This window comes from Thamnophis sirtalis, unplaced genomic scaffold (assembly GCF_051295495.1).
Source record: "Thamnophis sirtalis isolate CommonGarterSnake01/CBP01778 unplaced genomic scaffold, rThaSir2_p1.2 scaffold_6, whole genome shotgun sequence".
Taxonomy (NCBI): Eukaryota; Metazoa; Chordata; class Lepidosauria; order Squamata; family Natricidae; genus Thamnophis; species Thamnophis sirtalis.
Genome location: NW_028261386.1, coordinates 111,273,743 through 111,295,253, shown reverse-complemented (window position 1 = coordinate 111,295,253; position 21,511 = coordinate 111,273,743).

Sequence of the window (21,511 nt, the reverse complement as noted above, 5' to 3'; positions counted from 1 at the left end):
ACTTCATCAGCTGTCCCTGGCTCTTCCTCTTCCTCAGCCATTTGTTGATTTTGGTTTTAGACAGCCTGATACTTCCTAATTTCTGCTGCGATCGTTCTTATTGTTCAACTGCCCTCGCCTCATCAAGAGCACAAATGCACGCTTCGTTAGATTGACACTCTTGGGCAAATCCCATCATATTTAGCAGATTTAGCAATAGCAATAGCAGTTAGACTTATATACCGCTTCATAGGGCTTTCATCCCTCTCTAAGCGGTTTACAGAGTCAGCATATTGCCCCCAACAACAATCCAGGTCCTCATTTTACCCACCTCAGAAGGATGGAAGGCTGAGTCAACCCTGAGCCGGTGAGATTTGAACAACCCTGAGCCGGTGAGATTTGAACAGCCGAACTGCAGAACTGCAGTCAGCTGAAGTAGCCTGCAGTGCTGCATTTAACCACTGCACCACCTCGGCTCTTTTAAGATTTATTTACAGTGTACATTCTCCGTTATAATCATCATTTTTGTGCATTTATTTATTGTATTGTGCATTTATTTAATGTATTGTGAGTCTTATTTTTAATTTGTATGCCATCTAGAATTATTATTGAGTTGGACAGCCACAGATAGCTAACTTATGGTGAAACATAGTAAAAATCCTAACAAGCACATTATAATTATATGTTGGTTTTATAACAAAATAAGTATCCCTTACCTATCTTTAGGTAAAGCATAAATACAACTTTTTTTTAAAAAAGTTGGTGATTGTATTTGGACATTATGAAAGCCCTTATTATACTTATTATAGTTGATTTGCTTTTGATAGAGAGATCCTGCATTTTTATGCAATCAAGGAAAAAAAGAGCTAACAAAAATTGAAGTACAAATGACAGAATAAAGTTTAAAAATACATATAAACCGATACTAAATGTAATTAACAATACAAATCTGGGTCAAAGAGATTCATCTTGCCTTCTTCTCTGAGCCATGGAGACTAAAGGCTAGCAGAATTCCCAGAGGGTATTTCTACAAACTGGGAGTAACCCAGAAGCAGCCTCTCACACAGGCTGGTTAAATAAGGGAACGTTGAGCAAATGTTTGCAAATGAATTTGCATGCATGCTCACCTTTATAAATCAAGATTTGTGTGATTAAAGCTGGTTTCTATCTAGTTTGGGGGCACTTAGTGCAGTAGCAAGAAAAATCAGCACCCAATTAAAGCACAGTCCAACACATCTATTTGCAGGAAAATAGGGCTTTTATCCAAGGGCCTGTGCAATCAGACAGAAGGGGAAAACTGAGGAAATTGCAGGTTGTGTCTTTGTAATCTCTGCATCCACTGTCTCTGAGCTCTTAGTGTCAACTATGAAAATTAATCCTTCCTAGCCATTTTCTTAGGTAAAGAAATGGCATGGTCTAGTTCTCAATTCAGAGATGTAAATTGCCAAGAGGCCTCTGCTGTGAGAAAAGAGAAACCAGGAGAGAATCAAGTAGGGCTATGGAAGAGTAAAACCCCAGTATGTCCAACTACTATTTTGACTTACATCTAGACCTTGCTCCTTGTTCACATATCTCAATGCTAAACTGATTGTGTGAATTGGATAGTCAAATGTTGCCCTCTACTGCAATAGGTCTTTTTATTAACTGTCATACTTAATATGAGGTAAAAGAGACACCATCATCATTCATTTGAAATTCAATGCCTTTGACATTATTAAATAAAGTGGATCAATTTGCCCAAGCAATATTTCTTAGTAGACTATTTATGGAAAAACGGGTCTACAGAAATGAAAAATTCCAGTGACAATCAGAGAGGGGGGAAATGCTTTCTTTTGCTACGTAGTGTCCCTTTCAATGGGAAATTATATCTAGTAATATTGTAATCACTCTTAAACAATGCTGATGGAGACACTAAAACAACATGCGGCATAATAAAAAAAATGATCATTAACAACATGGATATCAGCTGTGTTTTATTGTGGTATGAGTGTTGGAGTTTGCAGATTCATGATTACATCTATAATTAAGCACATCATTTTCCCTGGCCCAAATGACTGCTATTTCTAGCCACCTCGTGTGGCTAGCATATTGGATGGGCCTGCTCTAAGCAGCAAAGAAATATATTTCAAGTGTTCTGCAATTTATTTTATTTTATTACTTTAGAAAGAGAGAGAAAGATAGGGAGAGAAACCATGAGAAGGGAGGGAGGAGAAAGAAAATGAGAGAGAGAGAGAGAGAGACAGAGAGAGAGAGAGAGAGAGAGAGAGAGAGAGAGAGAGAGAGAGAGAGAGAGAAATTAAGATAGATAGATAGATACATAGATAGATAATAGATAGATAGATCTAAATATAGTCTATCAATCTGGGGAGCTACTCATCAATGACATTTTTCATGGTATTACTCTTATAACTTTAAAAAAAATGTTGAAGCATTTTGTGAGTCAAAAATACATTTCTGAAATGAACAAGACTTAAATGTTAAGTTTACTCAAAAGTAAAAGATATGCTTTTAAATGAGCCATGACTAATAAGCCCTACTGATTTTAATGGATCTACTATAAATACAGGGGGGGGGGGAATCTTGATCTGATTCATATTACTGCTGGTGGGTAATATATTTAATTTTGACTTGCATGGATAAACTATTATGAATTAATTTCCATTGCTTTCATATAATTTCAGCTCATCCCTGTTTCAAACGCAATGTTTTCCAACAGATTTAGCTGAGCAATTCAGCTGAGAATTACCAAATACTGTATAATTTGGAGTTGATTTATTTTCTTCCCTTAGTTTTAAACGATTAGGCTAGAAATCTGATTTCAGTCTTTCAATCACAAAAGCAGCTATATATATATGGCTAGCTGATGAGAGCTAAATAGCTTGAAATAGATCTATACTAGTCTCCCTTTATTTATTTATCAGCACAAATATAACAAATGTAACAAAAAGGCAACAGTAAAAAATATTGGGTTTCTGTCCGGATGGTCTCTTGTGACGAGCCGAAGGACAGAGAATGGAAGTGTGACCTTCCTCCCATATTTGGGCATACCAGGGGTTGTGACTTTAAATATATACCTTTCACCCTGGCCTGGCTGATAAGGAGTTGAGCTCTGTAGCTCAATGGTTAACACATCTGCCTAAGAGGCAATAGAGCACAGGTTCGATTCCCAGCAAGGGTATGGCTAGCTGATGAGAGCTAAATAGCTTGAAATAGATCTATACTAGTCTCCCTTTATTTATTTATCAGCACAAATATAACAAATGTAACAAAAAGGCAACAGTAAAAAAATATTGGGTTTCTGTCTGGATGGTCTCTTGTGAAGAGCCGAAGGACAGAGAATGGAAGTGTGACACACACACACACATACATACATACATACATACATACATACATACATACATACATACATATATATATATATATATATATATATATATATATATATATATATATGTATTCTAGCTTCATTTTTTATAATGAAAAGATTCTAAAGAAAGTTTAACCAGGAGTTTGGCAAGCACCAAGCAATGTTGGCAAATTCATAGCTTCTGGAATATAGAACAGCTGGGTTGTTCAGCATACATCCAAACATATGAGTCAGAACTGTCCTCTTTCATAAGGCGGCTTTACTGCTGAAAATCAGATTCTTGGCTATTTTTTCAAGCAAACCCCATATATTGCTGATCAGAGGTTTCCTAGTCTATCTCATCATCAATAGTTTTTATCCCAGAAATAAATTCCACTTTTTCTTTCTTCAGCTGAATTTTAAAAGTTTTACTTCTCATACATGCTATTAGATTGGAACAGACCATATTGTTCATTGGATGCTGATGTAGATGCAGTTGAGCAAGTGAACCGAACCATAGTTGAGGTGGGTCAGTGAAATGTTGGGTTGTTTCACGCAGCATAAGAAAAAGACTGAATATTGCAGCAGTTCACTGATCTGTAGTTTGCCTGTTGTCTGAAGGAAAACAAATTCCCCAAGTCTATTTGGTGAAATTGATAGCATCTTCCTTGCTCGTTTGCCTGTTTCTCCATCTAGGAGGAGAATATATAATAAAAGATCTAATTTTCATATCAATGAAAGAATTCCGGATATATAACCATTCACTCTCCTTGATAATCACCCCAGTTGATAAAAGATCCTAACTGAAAACCTCAGTGAATGAAACATGAAAAATACATAAATAACCATAGAATCTGTGAAGGCGTTGGCTTTCTCAAATGTCTTTCCACGAACAATTCTCATCATGCCTTTTGTGTTAGAAAATGAACTCTAAAGGTTTTTCTCTATGGAGATTCTCAGTCATCCAGGTCATGGTTGTCCCAAAGGTGCATTTTTGAGACAACTAGATTTTCTGGTTTTTCTTTGAAGATATTTAGCTGATCATCCAAGAAGCTTCTTCAACTCTTGTCCTTTATATGATATTTTGAAATTAAATTTGATAGGACATGAAGACAGATATACTGTAGATAGATAGATGTGAGAGTTGCATCTGGTTCTCCAAAGCACCTCAGTGCAGGACAAGAAGCAATGGATGGAACTAAGGAGAAATTTCCTGACAGGACAATTAATTAGTGAAACAACTTGCCTCCAGAAATTGTGAATCCTCCACACTGGAAGTTTTTAAGAAGAGATTGGATAACCATTTGTCTGAAATGGTATAGGATTTCTTGCCTAAGCATGGGATTAGAGTCCAAAATCCCTTCCAACTTTTTTTTCTATTCTCTAAGTTATGAAGTATTGGCCAATTCATGTGGGAATCATGATTGTCTATGGATTGACTAAAAGAAGAAGAAAGGTTCATATTTGACCTGCCAAGAAAATGCTGAAATTGATCAAAAGATTGCAACCAAGTAATAAATATCTGCTGGTGGTATAGCTTAGGAACAGCACCTCTGATCTTACATGATTTTGAAGTCTAAAAGGACAAGACCTGATTAGTACTTGTACTAATTAATACACATTGGGGCTGTAGCAAAATACACATCGATGGCAAAAACATCTAGAAAGACAGCAATATCAATAAAAAAAAATATTCAGATGTATTTATGAATTCATCAGCAGTAGTGAATTCAACACAACAGTCTATATATATTTTTCACATGGTCTGGTAAAAAGACCTCAGAGAAAACTCTCCACATGAACATGAAGTTTCAGAGATGAGCAAGCTTTGCATATCAACTGGCATCTTTATCATTTGCAGTTCTCAGATTCCCCCTGAAACACCTTGTACTCTTTCAAGACCCTGCAATTAAAACATGTCATTAATTGTCAAGGTAGGAGACCACCACCTATCATATATATTCTACATTTTATAGGGCTGGTAAATATATAACAGTCAAAGGATCAACCATGGCTGAACTGCAGATAATGGGAGAAAATAATGGAGAAATTTAAAAAAAATTGAAATACGTTTAGAGATTTAATGAAGAAAGCAGGAAGTTCACAAAGAACCAGTGCTATCTATGTCACTAATCTAGTCGATGATAGTGATGTAAATGATGAATTCTGTTCAGTTTGTATCCAAAGACCCCTAGATGCATTCAACTTTGGCTCGACTGTGCACTTGATTTGCTTGAATGAAAATAACAAATGCCTGAGAAGAGTGTAGCTTGATAAAACACTATGAGTCTCCATAAAACAAATAATAAAGCTACATAAATAAAGCCATTAAGGCTGAAAGTCTGCTGGCAGAGAGTTCCATTGCTGACCCCAAAGGGGACTAGATTCCATTCAAAGTATTCTGCAGCATTTTCCCAAATGAAAGAGCAGAAGCTGTTCAGTTAAAACATCTCTGCATATTATTATTATTGCTGCTCAAGGGCTTTTGGTATTTGTGCTCAGTGTATATTGCACTTGTGTGCGATTTTATTGTACCAATTATTGTAGTTCATTAAGTTTATTGCAGCTGAATTACAATAAAACATGACCCTAAAAACTCTGAACAAATAACACCTCCATTGCTTATGCAAAAGTATAGCTTTCCTTAAGAATCAAGAGGCAGAAAAATAGGTAAAGATGGAAGTCTAAATAATTGCATGCAGATTCACCCTATGAAAGCAAAATGTAATACAGGATATCATAGAAATCTTACTGTAAAATAATGCCCCATGTTTATATTTTCCACCCTGGCTAAATAGATTAGACCACGGCTTTATTTATTATATTTACTTGTCAAACATTTTGATAGGAAGGCATACTATTTCATAAACTTTACCATGCCTTTGTTTGGTGCAACAGTATTTTTGTGCCTGACACATAAACTAGGAGGTATACATGCATGTGCAATGGAGCTTTCATCAAGATGATAAAAAGTGTGATCATGATACAAACTCTACCCCTTGCATACATACAAGTGATCTCATCACTCTAATTCAAAGGGGCAGAACTAATGATATGATGTCATCTCATTATTTGTTCTGTTGACCTTGCTCATAGAGCCATATAGATTCCTCTCTAAGCCACTCTACCATACCTAGCTATCTTTCGCTCACTGGTATTGGTGAGTCACTGTGTGTAGTTAAATTAGCTTTCTTAAAGTGTTTAGTTAAACCTAACAAAGCCGAGTGATGATCATTGTAAAATAAATGTGTTGCTGGGTCAGGGTCACAAAACACTTGGAATTCACCAGCAAAAGCTCTAGACTGACTTCCACATTTGATATCTGAAGATACATTTGCAAGTTGTAAACTCAAACCAGTTGCAATAGCTATTAAGAACGAAGACTATTTCAAAAACATAGTGTTCTTCTTTTTGCATTTACATCTACCTTTGGAATCCAATTATGACAAGCATTTACTGCTTCCCCCCCCAAAAAAAAAATATGTTGGTAAAAGAATACCATCCCTTTAACTCAAATTTGCTGTTGTCCTGAAAATGGTTTATGGTTTGGTTTATGGTTTATTAAACTTGTATGCCGCCCTATTCCCAGGGGGACTCAGGGCGGCTAACAAACTCATAGGGGAGGGGGTAATACAAAAAACAAACAAGACAAAACAATTAAAAAAAACAGATTAAAACTCCTCAACAGCCACAACAATTCGAGTGGGGCTGGGAACTCATCAGCCCCAGGCCTGCCGGAACAGCCAGGTCTTAATGGCTTTGTGGAAAGCCTGAAGGGTGGTAAGGGTCCGAATCTCCACGGGGAGATCATTCCAGAGGGCCAGAGCAGCCACAGAGAAGGCCCTCCCCCGGGGGGTCAACAGTCGACACTGGCTAGCTGATGGAATCCGGAGGAGGCCTAATCTATGGGATCTAATTGGTCACAGGGAAGTAATTGGCAGGAGGCAGTCTCTCAAGTACCCAGGTCCGATACCATGTAGGGCTTTAAAAGTAACGACTAGCACCTTGAAACGTATCCGGAGTCTAATAGGCAGCCAGTGCAGCTCGCGGAGGATAGGTGTAACATGGGTGTACCAAAGTGCACCCACAATCGCTCGCGCGGCCACATTCTGGACAAGCTGAAGTCTCCGAATGCTCTTCAAGAGCTGCCCCAATGTTAACCTTCACTAACACAGCTGTTTCTTTCCCTATTAACTTTAATTCATATGCATTGTATATTCCAATTCTACTTCATTTACAATCCCCCCCCCAAAAAAAATCAACCATTGACAGTCTTAATTGCTATTTACACAAGGATTCTCCCTTGTAGTACAAAGGTATCAATAGCTCATGCTACTTGCAATCACTCTTTTCCCTATTTCCTGGTTTTCAATCTATAGTAATCATAGTTTGGTTATATAATTGTAGAAGCAATGCATATTAAATTTGGGGACTATAAAAGATACTGTAGAACTACTTTGACAGTAGCAGAAACATTTGATGTCAGATGGTTGAATATGTACAATGAAATATAGGTGGCACACTTCTTTCACATTACTATTTGTCTTAGTGGAACATTGGATGTGAGGCATTTGTTTAGCTTGATTCCTAAATTTAAGCATGTGACATTAAAGACTCAAGGAATATAATTTTATCTGGTATTTTTCAGATTTTCTTTCCCAGAAGGGCATTGTCACTGGATTCCAGCTTCATCATCAATTATTATGATTGTCCAATCTCTTCTTAAAAACTTCCAGTGTGAATGTTCCAACATTGGGTGTTTTTAAAGAGATTGGATAACGATTTGTCTGAAATGGTATAGGGTTTTCTGCCTGAGCAGGGGGTTAGACTAGAAAACCTCCAAGGTCCTTTCCAACTCTGTTATTTTATTCTATTCTGTTTTTGCCAAATGTCAGAGCAGTGATCAGGTCCCAGGCAATTGGTTCTTTTGGATTCAGAGACAATAAACACTTCTGCATACAAAGCAAAATGACCCAACTCTCTTACAAGTTGTAAGGAGCTTCTTAAAAAAAAAAAAACAGCAGAGATACCCCAAGGGTGGCCAGTTTCTACGGTACCCAATGCTAGGTTCTGTACAAAAGCTCCCAACAATCAACAAGCCCGAGAGATTTTTTTTATCAAAAGTTATGGCACCATAACTTCACAATCCTGCTATGTCATGAGTTTGCAGGACCTGGCCTTGCCTGGGTCAGGACCTGATTCTGGAACTGGGAGTCTGAGAGTGTCACAAGTGCACAGCTACAGCAGGGCTGTCAAGGGCTGGATGTGTCATGCACTGGCCACACCCATGCCTGTTTTAGTGAAGGGGGGAAGTCCTGATACATCACGTGACGCTGCCATGACCACATGAGTTTGACACCCCTGAGCTACAGTATGTAAAGATTCTCTCTCTTCCCCTTTTATTCAGCAAGCAAGAGTGAAAAGCAAGCAAGTTAGCTCATAATAAGCTCTAAACTTTTAGGCATTGCTTCATATGAAGGAGATATCAAATTATGTCACTAAACTCCTCAAATTAACAATGGTTTCCTGCGTTTCTCCTGGAGTAAATCAAAAACAAAGGAGTATTTTATTGAGCTTGAGCCAAAAAAAAGATTGTTAAATAAGTGGTACTAAACAAGAAGTTTACAGATATCTATACAGTTAGGACAACACGTAGTCCATTCCAATCATGCTACCTTTGCTTCTTCTGGCACTCAAGATTTCTGCTCTTTTCTCCATAATGTATTCGAAAGTGTTCATCAGCTTTAATAGATACTGTTCTTGTAGGAAGCAACTCTCTAATCTTTCCAAACACAGATGTTGAAGTGCAGCTTTAAAGCATGGCGAATGCTTTGTCTGTACAAGTGATTTGCTTGGATTGACACTAAACATTTTGGCTTTCAGAGGCATATTTTAACAACCTAGCAGTGATTAATATTAATTAAATAATGATATTAACAAATCTATAAATTATTGCTTTGAAATAAGAATTATTGTGCTTCTACAATCCCTTCTTTAGCAAACAGCTAGTATAAAATAATATCAGCAGACAACTCTTACCAGGTATAAAAACATTAGTATTTTTCTACCTTGACTCCTCTGTCCCTAATTTTAAAAAAATCTTCCAACTGCAAAACATTCATTCATAAAAATTTCAAAACAAAGAAGCAGAGCAAAGAAATTCATTTTTTCTTCCAAGTCCAGTTTTGTGTCAGAATAAATTCTCTGAGGTGAGGATTTTAACCAGTCCAGTTTTGAGGTAAACTTACTAAAATGTCTAGAAATATGATTTCATTAATTCAAGTGGGAGGAAAAAAAAAGATGGATTGGTCCCTGGGGCCTGAAGTGTTTTGTCCACATTTGAATTTTGAGGTATTCTGCCATGTTGGTGAACTATATAGGAACTAGAACTTGCTTTTCTCATCACCTATTTATCTTTAATATTGCATGGCATGGAATCACACCAAGTTTGCTCTTCCTAACAGTCTCAAAGATTATTCTGCAGAGTCTATCCTTTATTTCTTTAACAATTATTTGCTTTGTACTAACTTTCGAAACTGAGTACATTAATTAGTTGGCCTTGTAACAAGTTTTATTCTATAAAACTTGACCATGATTCATATAAGTGAATATTCCATTAAACAATGGATCTAAATGTACTTAGTTTAGAATACCTAGAATTCAAAGGTGTTCAAAAATGGACTTGGTTAGGTGGTTATGCAAACCATGAAAAGATAGAAAATATTATTGCACAATGGGAACAGGATACTAGAAACAGGATATATAACATTCAGTCCATTGACTGAAGCATTTCTTTATACCTGCAATTTATAGGCTGCCCAGCTTCCAACAACTCTTCGTCTTACAATTAAAAAAGCAGAAATTACAAAAGACAAAAAGAAATCATGAATGGTCCTAAAACCAACATGCATCCAACACAAAAAACAAAAATCCATCCCCAGGTTTTGGGACACTTTCCATTGAGCCCCAAAATCTGGGAGAACAACCAGACTTTTAATAGCTTCCTGAACATCATCAGATGGGAGCTATTTGGATCTCTAGGGGGATATCAAGCAGAAACAACCAGAGACAGATGGTCTCTTAAATAACCAGTCCCTATGCGATCAAGGGCATTAGAGGTGACAACTGATAACCAGTGCAGCATATAACGAAACAGGCTGATTCCTGCCCTGCTGCTTCTCCTCTCTTGCTTTCACATATGAAAATATCCTACGAACCAAAAAGATCTTAAGATTTTCTTGTGGGTGTAAACAAAATAGAAAACAACACTAAAAATGGCTTTAAAAGAAAGCCAATCATTCAATGATGTAATACTGAATTAAACATTCCACTACTTTTCTACAGTATCAGTAAATAATATATTATAATTATACAAATAGTTTCAAGTCAGTTTTTAAGTCATGAGTTGAACCTGGACCACATGGAAATCTTATTGGTTGTCTCTCTATCAGTACAAAATCAGTTCAAAGGCTGAAAGCAGATATGGTAATCTACAAACATACTGTATATATTAAAAAATAGAATCTCTGTTTTCTACAATTCAGGGTCAATGTATGCAAAGTTCTTTGTCAATAGATATGTTTCAAATTTTATGAATTTATTTTCAAGGACTTGGTTCAGCACAGTAATATTATCTAACGAATAAGAAACTAGCAATGGACATATGTAAAACATAGCCAGTTTTAACACATTAGGCAATCATTTTTAAACATTTGTAATTTTGGTTAAATTCATCCATTTGAACAAAACAATTTTGTTCAATTCATCCATTCTTTAAAAAATGAAAGGAATCTGAAAAGTTTTAAAACTGGAACCTATTAATTACTAACTATTATTACAGGATTATACAATCCTGTATTTTACATTTCTTGATTAATATATGTATTTATATTTGTAATTTTGTGTTTTTATTTTATTTTATTTTATTGTAATATGAAGTGAGTAATTTAGCTTCTGGATAAATCTTCTCAATAGATACAAAATGTTCTGGCATTGCTCTTAGTTTCTGGGGTATCTAGAAATGTTTCCACCAGATTTTTTTTTCAAAGACTTAATTTCATCCCATCAATCAGTTTCTGATGGAATGAAAGCAGAGCAATATGTGTCTTATAAGAATAGTGTATTTAGAGTCCGTGTCTGTCAAAAAAAGAACAGAGAATAGTGGATGTCCATTGTAACCACAATTGAAAATATAGGTGAAGCTAATCAGAGAAAGCTAATAACTGAAAGATGTTGGATTGATCTTATATAAGACTTCTCCAAATTGATATTATTAGGACATTTACTTATGTTAATGAGAGATTGAGATTGAGATTGAGATGCTTTATTTGTATGCCGCTTTCCCTGGGGGGACTCAGGGCGGCTCACAACTCAAGGGGAGGGAGGACAAACGAGTCACAAACATAAAAATGATACATCATTAAAAACACAACAGTCATACAATTCGAGTGGGGTTGAAATCTTTAGCCCCAGGCCTGTTGGGACAGCCAGGACTTAAGGGCTACGCGGAAGGTCTGGAGGGTGGTGAGGGTACGAATCCCCATGGGGAGTTCGTTCCAGAGGGTCGGAGCAGCCACCGAGAAGGCTCTCCTCCGGGTAGTTGCCAGCCGACATTGGCCGGCTGATGGAATTCGGAGGAGGCCTAATCTATGGGATCGTATCGGCCTAGTGGAGGTAATTGGCAGTAGGCGGTCTCTCAAGTACCCAGATCCAATACCATGCAGGGCTTTGTAGGTGACAAGTAGCACCTTGAAGCGTACTCGGAGATCAACAGGCAGCCAGTGCAGCTCGCAGAGGATAGGTGTTACGTGGGTGAAATGGGGTGCACCCACGATCGCTCGCGTGGCCGCATTCTGGACCAGCTGAAGTCGCCGAATACTCTTCAAGGGCAGCCCCATGTAGAGCACATTGCAGTATTCCAGCCTAGAGGTCACAAGGGCACGAGTGACTGTTGTGAGAGCCTCCCGGTTCAGGTAGGGCCGCAACTGGTGTACCAGGCGAACCTGGGCAAATCCCCCCTGGTCACAGCCGAAAAATGGTGTTCAAAAGTCAGCTGTGGAACATAAATTACACGGGAAACTTCTTTGAAGCCTAATAATTGCACAAATTGATAGATATGGATGGGTGAATAGATGGATGGATTGAAGATGATAGATAGATGGATGGATGGATGGATGGATGGATGGATGGATGGATGGATGGATGGATGGATGGATGGATGGATAGATAGATAGATAGATAGATAGATAGATAGATAGATAGATAGATAGATAGATAGATAGATAGATAGATTAAGGTGACCAGATTTTCAGATTGGTAAAGAGGGACACCTTTGACCGGGGTGGGGGGGCTTGATTAAAAATTTTATACGGAGCAACAAAAATTTTCATATAACGCAAAAATAGTATTGTAATTTTTTTTATTTCAACATAACTACAATTTACAAATATAAATTGTAACTGTTGCCAAACATCAAAATTTTGATCGCGTGACCATGAGGATGCTGCAACGGTCGCTAAGTGTGAAAATGGTCGCTAATTGTGAAAAATGGTCATCAGTCACTTTTTTCAATGCGTTGTAACTCTGGTCACTATACCACCTTTCTTGCCACAGTTCTTAAGTGAATAACTGGAGCTGGTATTTTGTATTTTGGATAGAATCTTTTTTTAAATAGTCTAAGACAATTTAAAAAATGAATCCACACAGAATAAATTGAAGTAAAACATTTCAAACTATTCCACACAGAATAAATTAAAGTAAAAATATTTTAAAAATTCTATGCACAATATATTTCAAAGTATTGTACATAGAATTTTTAAAAATGGTTTCACTTCAATTTATTTTGGATAGAATCTTTTTTTAAATAGTCTAAGACAATTTAAAAAAAGAATCCACACAGAATAAAACTTTAAAAAAATCCTATGCACAATAAATAAAATATTATTTTAAAATACATTAAAAAATAAAAGAAAAAAACCCAGCTCACTTACCAGCAGGCACAAGTGAGCATTCCAAGTCAATCCAGAAAACATGAAGCCAGAAAATTGGGACTTTTTTAAAACGCCCCGGGACACGGGACAAATTGTTATAAATCGTGACTGTCCCACTGAAATCGGGACGTCTGGTCACCTTAAGATAGATAGATCTGAGATGATGAACATTTGGTCTCTAATGTAGAATGTCTCAATGGCACATACTTCTGAGCCCTAATCCATTCAGGATTTTCATGGTCATGTGGAAATGGTTCAGCTTCCTTTTTATCCAGAATGACAAAGGAATAAACATCAACCATTTTAACAAAGCTTCCAGCTCTGCACTGTAAAAAGAAGGGAGGAGGGAGGAGGAGAAAGAAAACATTTGTGCCAAAGAGATACTGAGAACTCTAACCTTTCTCTGCCTTTTCTGTCTGAAATTTTGCAGTTCAGTTCTGGTAGCCCAAACAGTACCTGCAAATGAAATCAGGACATATGTGTGATGGGGCTGCAAATATTTGTTTCCAGATTAATACTCACATTATGAAAATTTAAAGTGATCTGTTGATTTTTTCTTATGCAAATGGAAGTTCTAATGGTTTAACTCTACAATGACCCGTAGCACAGAGCATTGTTCTACTGGCCTTTATAGTTTAAGAGTTTAATAAATTGTCATCCATCAGAGGACTGTTTTACACTGAGAAGTTTCTTGTCATAGACATGCTTGATGAAACACAGATTGAATGATGCTTACTTACTGAAACAATTTAGCAACTTGACTGATTTTAAAGATTTCCCTTAGATTTAAGGATGTGTGAAGTTGCCTTTGCTAAAACTAAGAAAAATTAAAAATGGAAGTAACCCCTATAGTGAATTTGCAGTGCTATTATAATAAAACACCATCTAAAATACATTGAATTGATTCTTATGCTCCTTATTCTTTGCCTTTTATTCTTATTCTTCTACCCTTTTTTCATCTCTCTCTCTCTCTTTAATTGAGAACATACAATTATAATTGGTCAGATAAAAAAATGGATTTTGGCATGGAGGCCTTTACCTTGTGATGATGTCACCCCAGGGGTGGGTTTCCACCGGTTCGCGGCGGTCCCCGCGATCCGGTTGGTCGCCAAACCCGGAAGTAAGTAACTTCCGGGAACGGCGAAGCCCCCCCCCCTCGCGCCCGCGCGCCCGCTCCTTACCCGGTTTTGCCTAATTCTGCGCTTCCACGCATGCGCAGGACGCATACAGCGCCTGCGCGATCCTCCAGGAGCAGCTGGAGCATCGCACAGACGCTAGTACGCACGCACGCGCCGCGCGCATGTGCGAGGACGCCGCCAGCCTCGTTCCAACTGAACCGGTTGGAACGGGGCGAGAAACCCACCCCTGTGTCACCCCAAAAAAGTCTACCACTCTGGGAATAGATAGCTCCTTTAATCAGTAGTATAATGCAACCTGGGACAATTTTTAAGAGAAAATGGTTCAACATGGAAGAATCAAGAACTACTTCCTCTTTGCTATAATACTCTCCCCTCTCCTTCAAACTGGGTTTGTAAAAGTGTCCTTAAAAAGAATATCTGGGCTTTTATTAATCCTGTGTATTTTTGTTTCATTATCACAATTTTCTTAATGTCTTCATTACATTATTGTAGGTCAATGGTTGCAAATAAAATAAAACTAAGTTCCATTGTTTAAATAAATAATAATAATCCAATCAATAGATATAGTGTCTAAATAAGTTTTACATTGACGGTATTTTATACCGTAAATGGGATCTATGTATTTGTGTAGTATAAAACACTTTTATTGTTTAAAAAAAACGCTGACTGTTATCTTAAGCAGAAAAAATTTAAGGGAATGTGTATATGTGTGTGTGTGGGGGGGGGGAGATATGTATGATATGATTGATTTAAAATTCATTCCCTGACCTGCAATATTTTTGTAACATTTGTGGATATTGATCCTATAGCTTATGATTTTATTAAAGCCTGGCCACAGTTTTCCACAAAAAGGAAATAAATCTTTAAAAAGAAATGATTGCTTAATTAATCACATGATAAAGTGAAGCCCATGTTGAGGTCTGCAGTGATTAAATAAAAGCCAAATGAAACTGATGGTAGCTCACAGGACTGCTAATTTATTCCCCTCCTTCAAGGACTTCTAAAGAACAGGACATTTTCTCACTTAAAACTACCTCAAGGCAAATTGGGTGTGGCAATCTCCAGTTTCAGATACATTCTGTGGATCATCTGCAGGTTTTGATGCCACAAACCTATTTTCTTCTTCTCACACACAAGGCATATCTGAAGCTTCAAACAAATGTTAAGTACCACTGATCTTTGAAAGAATTCTTTCCTGAGTTGCTGGCTTCCCAATGTGTTGGACAATAGCTTTTATTATTCCTTATCAGTGAATGATATGTGCTGGAGTGCAGTCTATTTCAGAGGGTGCATGGTTCAACCCAACTGTTGAATCTATCAACAACATGGAAGAAGCATTTTAGAAGCAAATAGAAAGCCCATCTGCCTTGAATGGTTGTTGAGCAGGCACAGCAGGAGATGAAATTAAAATTAATATATTTGTATATTTATAAATGCAGTATATTTGTAATATACAGACAAAGAGAAGTGGAATCTGGCTTCATCACATAATTTTAAAAAGTAACCCCTACCTCAAAAGACGTTTGTCATTTTCCTGTGGCTGATCTTGGAGGGCGGTGAGCTGTTTTAAAAGCTCTGACAGTGACTTCTTCAACCATGAGAATGGGCCATATGTCACATAGGCATCCAACAGACACCATGATGACATAAAAGTGAAGTTGTGTGAATTCTTTGACAAAGTGACAAAATTAGTGGACCAGAGGAATGCCGTCAATATAATTTACTTGGACTTCTGCAAGGCATTTGATAAAGTAGACCATAACCTACTACTAGATAAAGTAGAAAAATGTGGGTTAGACAGCATCACCACCAGATGGATTCGTAACTGGCTGACCAACCGCACTCAATGGGTAGTCCTCAATGGAATTGCATCTACGTGGAGGGAGGTATGCAGTGGAGTACCCCAAGGCTCTGTTTTAGGCCCAGTACTCTTCAACATCTTCATCAATGATCTAGATGAGGGGATAAATGGGGAACTCATCAAATTTACAGATGACACCAAGATGGCAGGAATAGTCAACACTCCAGAAGATAGGCTTAAGATACAGAAGGATCTTAACAAACTTGAACATTGGGCACTATCTAACAAAATGAAATTCAATGGTGAAAAAAGTAAGGTTCTACATTTAGGCAAGAAAAACAAAATGCACAGGTACAGTATAGGTGGTACCTTGCTCAATAGTAGTAATGTGAGAGGGATCTTGGAGTCCTAGTGGACAACCATTTAAATATGAGCCAGCAGTGTGCAGCAACTGCCAAAAAAGCCAACAGAGTTCTAGGCTACATAAACAGGGGGATAGAATCAAGATCACGTGAAGTGTTAATACCACTTTATAATGCCTTGGTAAGGCCACACTTCGAATACTGCATTCAGTTTTGGCTGCCACGATGTAGAAAAGATGTGGAGACTCTAGAAAGAGTGCAGAGAAGAGCAACAAAGATGATTAGGGGACGGGAGGCTAAAACATATGAGGAACGGTTGCAGGAACTGGGTATGTCTAATTTAATGAAAAGAAGGACTAGGGGAGACATGATAGCAGTGTTCCAATATCTCAGGTGTTGCCACAAAGAAGAGGGAGTAAAACTATTCTCCAAAGCACCTGAGGACAGAACAAGAAGCAATGGGTGGAAATTAATCAAGGAGAGAAGCAACTTAGAACTGAGGAGAAATTTCCTGACAGTTAGAACAATTAATCAGTGGAACAGCTTGCCTCAAGAAGTTGTGAATGCACCAACACTGGAAGTCTTTAAGAAGATGTTGGATAGCCATTTGTCTAGAATGGTATAGGGTTTCCTGCCTAGGCAGTGGGTTGGACTAGAAGACCTTCAAGGTCCCTTCCAACTCTGCTATTGCATTGTATACTATAGTATTGTATTGTATTGAATAATGATACATGCATTATCAGTTTTGCTTTCGCAGTAATGGCAACACCTAGCCAAAGTTCTGATTTTCAATGGCAAAGAAAAATGAGGCAAGGGGTATGTATGTGATCTAAAATGTTCTGTGGTCCTCAGAACAGGAGATGAAAGAGTTAATTAAATCCAGATTAAGCTTGAATCATAATAGCAATTCAATGAAACATTTACCTTAACTTAGAAGGGAAAGACCAGAGACAGCTGCAAGCATACTTTAGTGTAACTTTTCCAAGAGTAAGCTTTTCATATAAATTGAGCATTGTTATTAACTGAGAAAGAAAAAGACTATTGACTTGTCCATCAGTGCAAAAAGTACTAGTCAGAATGTGCAAGGTTGCCCTTTTGTACATTAACTCGGGATCTATTGCAACCATGTTATTTTTAACAAGCATAGAATAGGCTAGTCCTTTTGTAGAAGATAATTATGATATGGTAATTATAAAATAATTATGAATATTTTTGAAATTCCTGATTTATTTTTTTCCTACCAAATTATCTACAACCTGGGCAGAATCAAACTAGCAACAGCCAGGGATGAGCTGCAATGATGGATTCTCAATCAACTAGATTCCAGATTTTATCAAAACAGCAGCCTTCTAATACAAGTTACATTTATAAACTGTCGACAAACTACATCCCAAAGGTCAACAATAAAGCACATCTTTCTTGGGATGTATTCATACATCATCACAACTCCAATCAAATACTGAAAAAAGTGACTTATGACCATTTTTCACACTTATGACTGTTGTAGCATCCCCATGGTCATGGGATTTGCATTTGGATGCTTGACAACTGACTCACATTTATGGTCACCGACATAAGGGCGAACGACAAAAGTGCGCCTGACTAAAACGCGGTGACAAAACCGCGAGTTCTAAAGTGCTCTGACGAATGAGCACTGAATCGCGCCGACAACAGCGCGGCGACAGAAGCACGCTGTAAACCTCAACCTAACCCTAAACCTAAACCTAACCCTAAATGTAACACTAACCCTAACCCTAAACGTAACGCTAACCCTAACCCTAACCCTAACCCTAACCCTAACCCTAACCCTAACACTAACACTAACACTAACACTAACACTAACACTAACACTAACACTAACACTAACCCTAACACTAAACATAACCCTTACCTTAACTTAAATCGACGCGCTGTTGTAAATCGCCCTTCTGTCGCCGTGCTGTTGGCGCGTTGATGACGTCGTGGTTTTAGTGACGCGCTTTTGTTGGCGCGCTTTTGTCGTGCATGCTTTTGTCATGTCATGACATTTATGACAGTTGCAGTGTCCCAGAGTCATGTGCTCCCCTTTTGCAAACTTCTGACAAGCAAAGTCAGTGGGGAAATTACATTCGCTTAACAACCTTATTACTAATTTAACAACTGCAGTGATTCACTTAACTTAAATTTTGGACTCAGTTGCAGTCTGTACATGTTACATGTGAGGGATCTTTGGTACTCTCTGAACTTGATTGTTTTCTTGCAGATGTTTAGGTAACATCATCAGTGCTACATGTGGCTGTACAAGACTAATACTGAGCTCAGAGTAAACAAGATTAGACAACACTGAAGTAAAGCAGTTTCCTAAGCTTGTTGGTGTATCTATATGATCTATATGTAGTGATCAGTGCTGGAGTTACCCTTCCTAATATACTATTTCAATTAGATAGACTGCTCGATCAATTTGCATAATAAATTCCATCTTTTTTGCTAGTAATGGTAGCTGTCAAATCTCATACCCCTTATAATGTTCTACTCTGTAATTAGTTTGGAAGCCTGTGATTGTTTGCATTTAAGTTAGCAAAGTTGTCATAATGGCTTCCGATTAGCATTCCGATTGCTGATTTGTTTAATCTTTTTTTGATCAAGCCGCAGCCCTCAAACAAACAGAAAAACTAATGCATGATTTAAAAAGAGGAGGGGAAACTATAGGTGGGTTGCTTGCAAAACACAGTAACTATAAATGTGAGAAGGACTTGAGTCATTTTGAAGATCAGAAACTCCATGAATGCAGCTATACTTCTCTGTTGTAGTGAAATCTAAAACAGACTTTTTCAAATGTTGGAAGAAAGTTCCAGGAAAAATTAGTTGTATAAATAAATGAAATAATGCTGTGAGGTCATCCTGATTTGGGGGGGGGGAGGGAATTGCACTGTGCACATTTTTGCATGTTATGCTGTCCTAAATAAATATGTCTTCTGTACCATGTGTCTTTTCATTCTAAAATTACTACAGGATAATCAATAATTTACAAAATTGGTTTCCTGTCATCTTACTTTCATTCTCTTTTTATTAGCTCAGTCATTTTCAGTGGGTTATGCAAATAGGTCAAAATGTGATTTCAAGATTCAGCCATTTAGCCTTAAAGTTGTCTTGCAGTATGTATTTTCAATTTTTTCTGCTGCATGTCTTTCGTTTTTGTAATAGCAGACATAAGAAAAGGATAGCACAATTTTCCTGTGGAGAGCCCATAAACAAGTTGTGCTGAATGATGCAGAAACTGTTCTGACATCAACTTTAGAGTCAAAAGTTTTAAAACTTTCTTTAAAATGTAAACTATTTTTATTATTAGCTCTGGGAAACTCATAAGTAAAAACATTAAACATAAGGAAAAAAACCCATAACAATAGACAAAAATAAAAGAATAAAAGACCACAAGGATGGCAAAAATTGGCAGGAACAAAAAAGAAACAAATACATCCAATGCAAAGGGAATTTCTCTCCCTTGTGAAAGGCCTAGGCAAAGACCAAGACTTCAAAGCAACAGCAGGATGGAAGAAATTCAGACGTCAGAGAGAATCTAATTCCACAGGGTAGATGCTACTACAGAACAAGTGTGCTTACAGAATCTCAATATATGACATTGTTTAGTCAAAGGGACATAGCACTCCAATTGTACCAAATTGAATCAGCTTGGGAGATACCATGAAAAGACAAGTGGTTCCTCAAGTAACCAGGCCCTATACCATATAGGACTTTATAGATAATGATTTTGAATCACTCACAGAACCCAATACAGCTCACAAAATGGAGGTTATATGGGCATACTGAGTCATTGGTTCACCACTGTGTCCTGGAGCAATGGAACCTTCCAGATGTGGTTGAAAGGCAGGCTCTTGTAGAGCACATTGCATGAGTCAAGTTGTGAGATGATCAGGTGAAATAACCTCAAATTTGTCCCATTTACAAACAGGTACAAAAGGCAGATTTGCAAAAGCCTTCTCGACCACAACTGCCACCTGCTCATGGAGGAAGAGCTATGAATCCAGGAAGATACACACCCCCAGGTTGCATATCACTCTTGAATAGGAAAGTCAACCCATCCAAGGTCAAACACCAACAGATATCCCATTTTGGTAGGATTGAGTCAGAGATAGTTCCTCCCCATCATAACTCACAGGCTGCAGGAATTGGGACAGAACCTCAATGGCCTCAATTGACTAGCATGGTGTCATGATACCAAAAATCCTAAACAGCAGACGACCTTGGCCAGGGATCTGATATGGAATTGAAAAAGAAGACAGAGGCAGCAGAACCTGTGGCTTCCCATAAAGGAGGGTCCAACCAACTGGAATTGGCCCTGGAGAAAGGAAGTAAACTTACTTTTCTGTCTATAAATAGATCTCACTGAGTTCAAAAAGATTCTCTTGCAGTTGTGTTAAATTCTACAATCCTTTATAATTTTTTTCTTCTGAATGAGAAGTTATAACGAACCATCTAGAATTAAATAATTGCAGAGTTAATATACCCAAGAATTGGACAGATAGGATAAAAAGTGCCATTGCTACTTTGCATTTTAAAAGTGGCCCTGTATCATTATTGTTCTTGGGATATTAAAGAGTGCAACATACCATCTGATTATTGACTGAATAGTCTGTGGCATGCAAGGATAAATTTTTAAAATTAATAAGGATTGACTGTAAGTAAAATAAAATTGTAATTATGAATCAAATAATATGTAATTAAGTCTTTGCAGACAAAGTGAGTTTAAGTGAATTCAATCAATGGTTGAAACAGAATTGTGGTATCTCCTTAAATGGCAGCGGTTGTGATCATTGATTGCTTCATGAGTCATTGACCAATTAGCTAATCCAGCACAGCATAAACCAGTAGCTTCTGGTGAATATTTCCATTTTAAT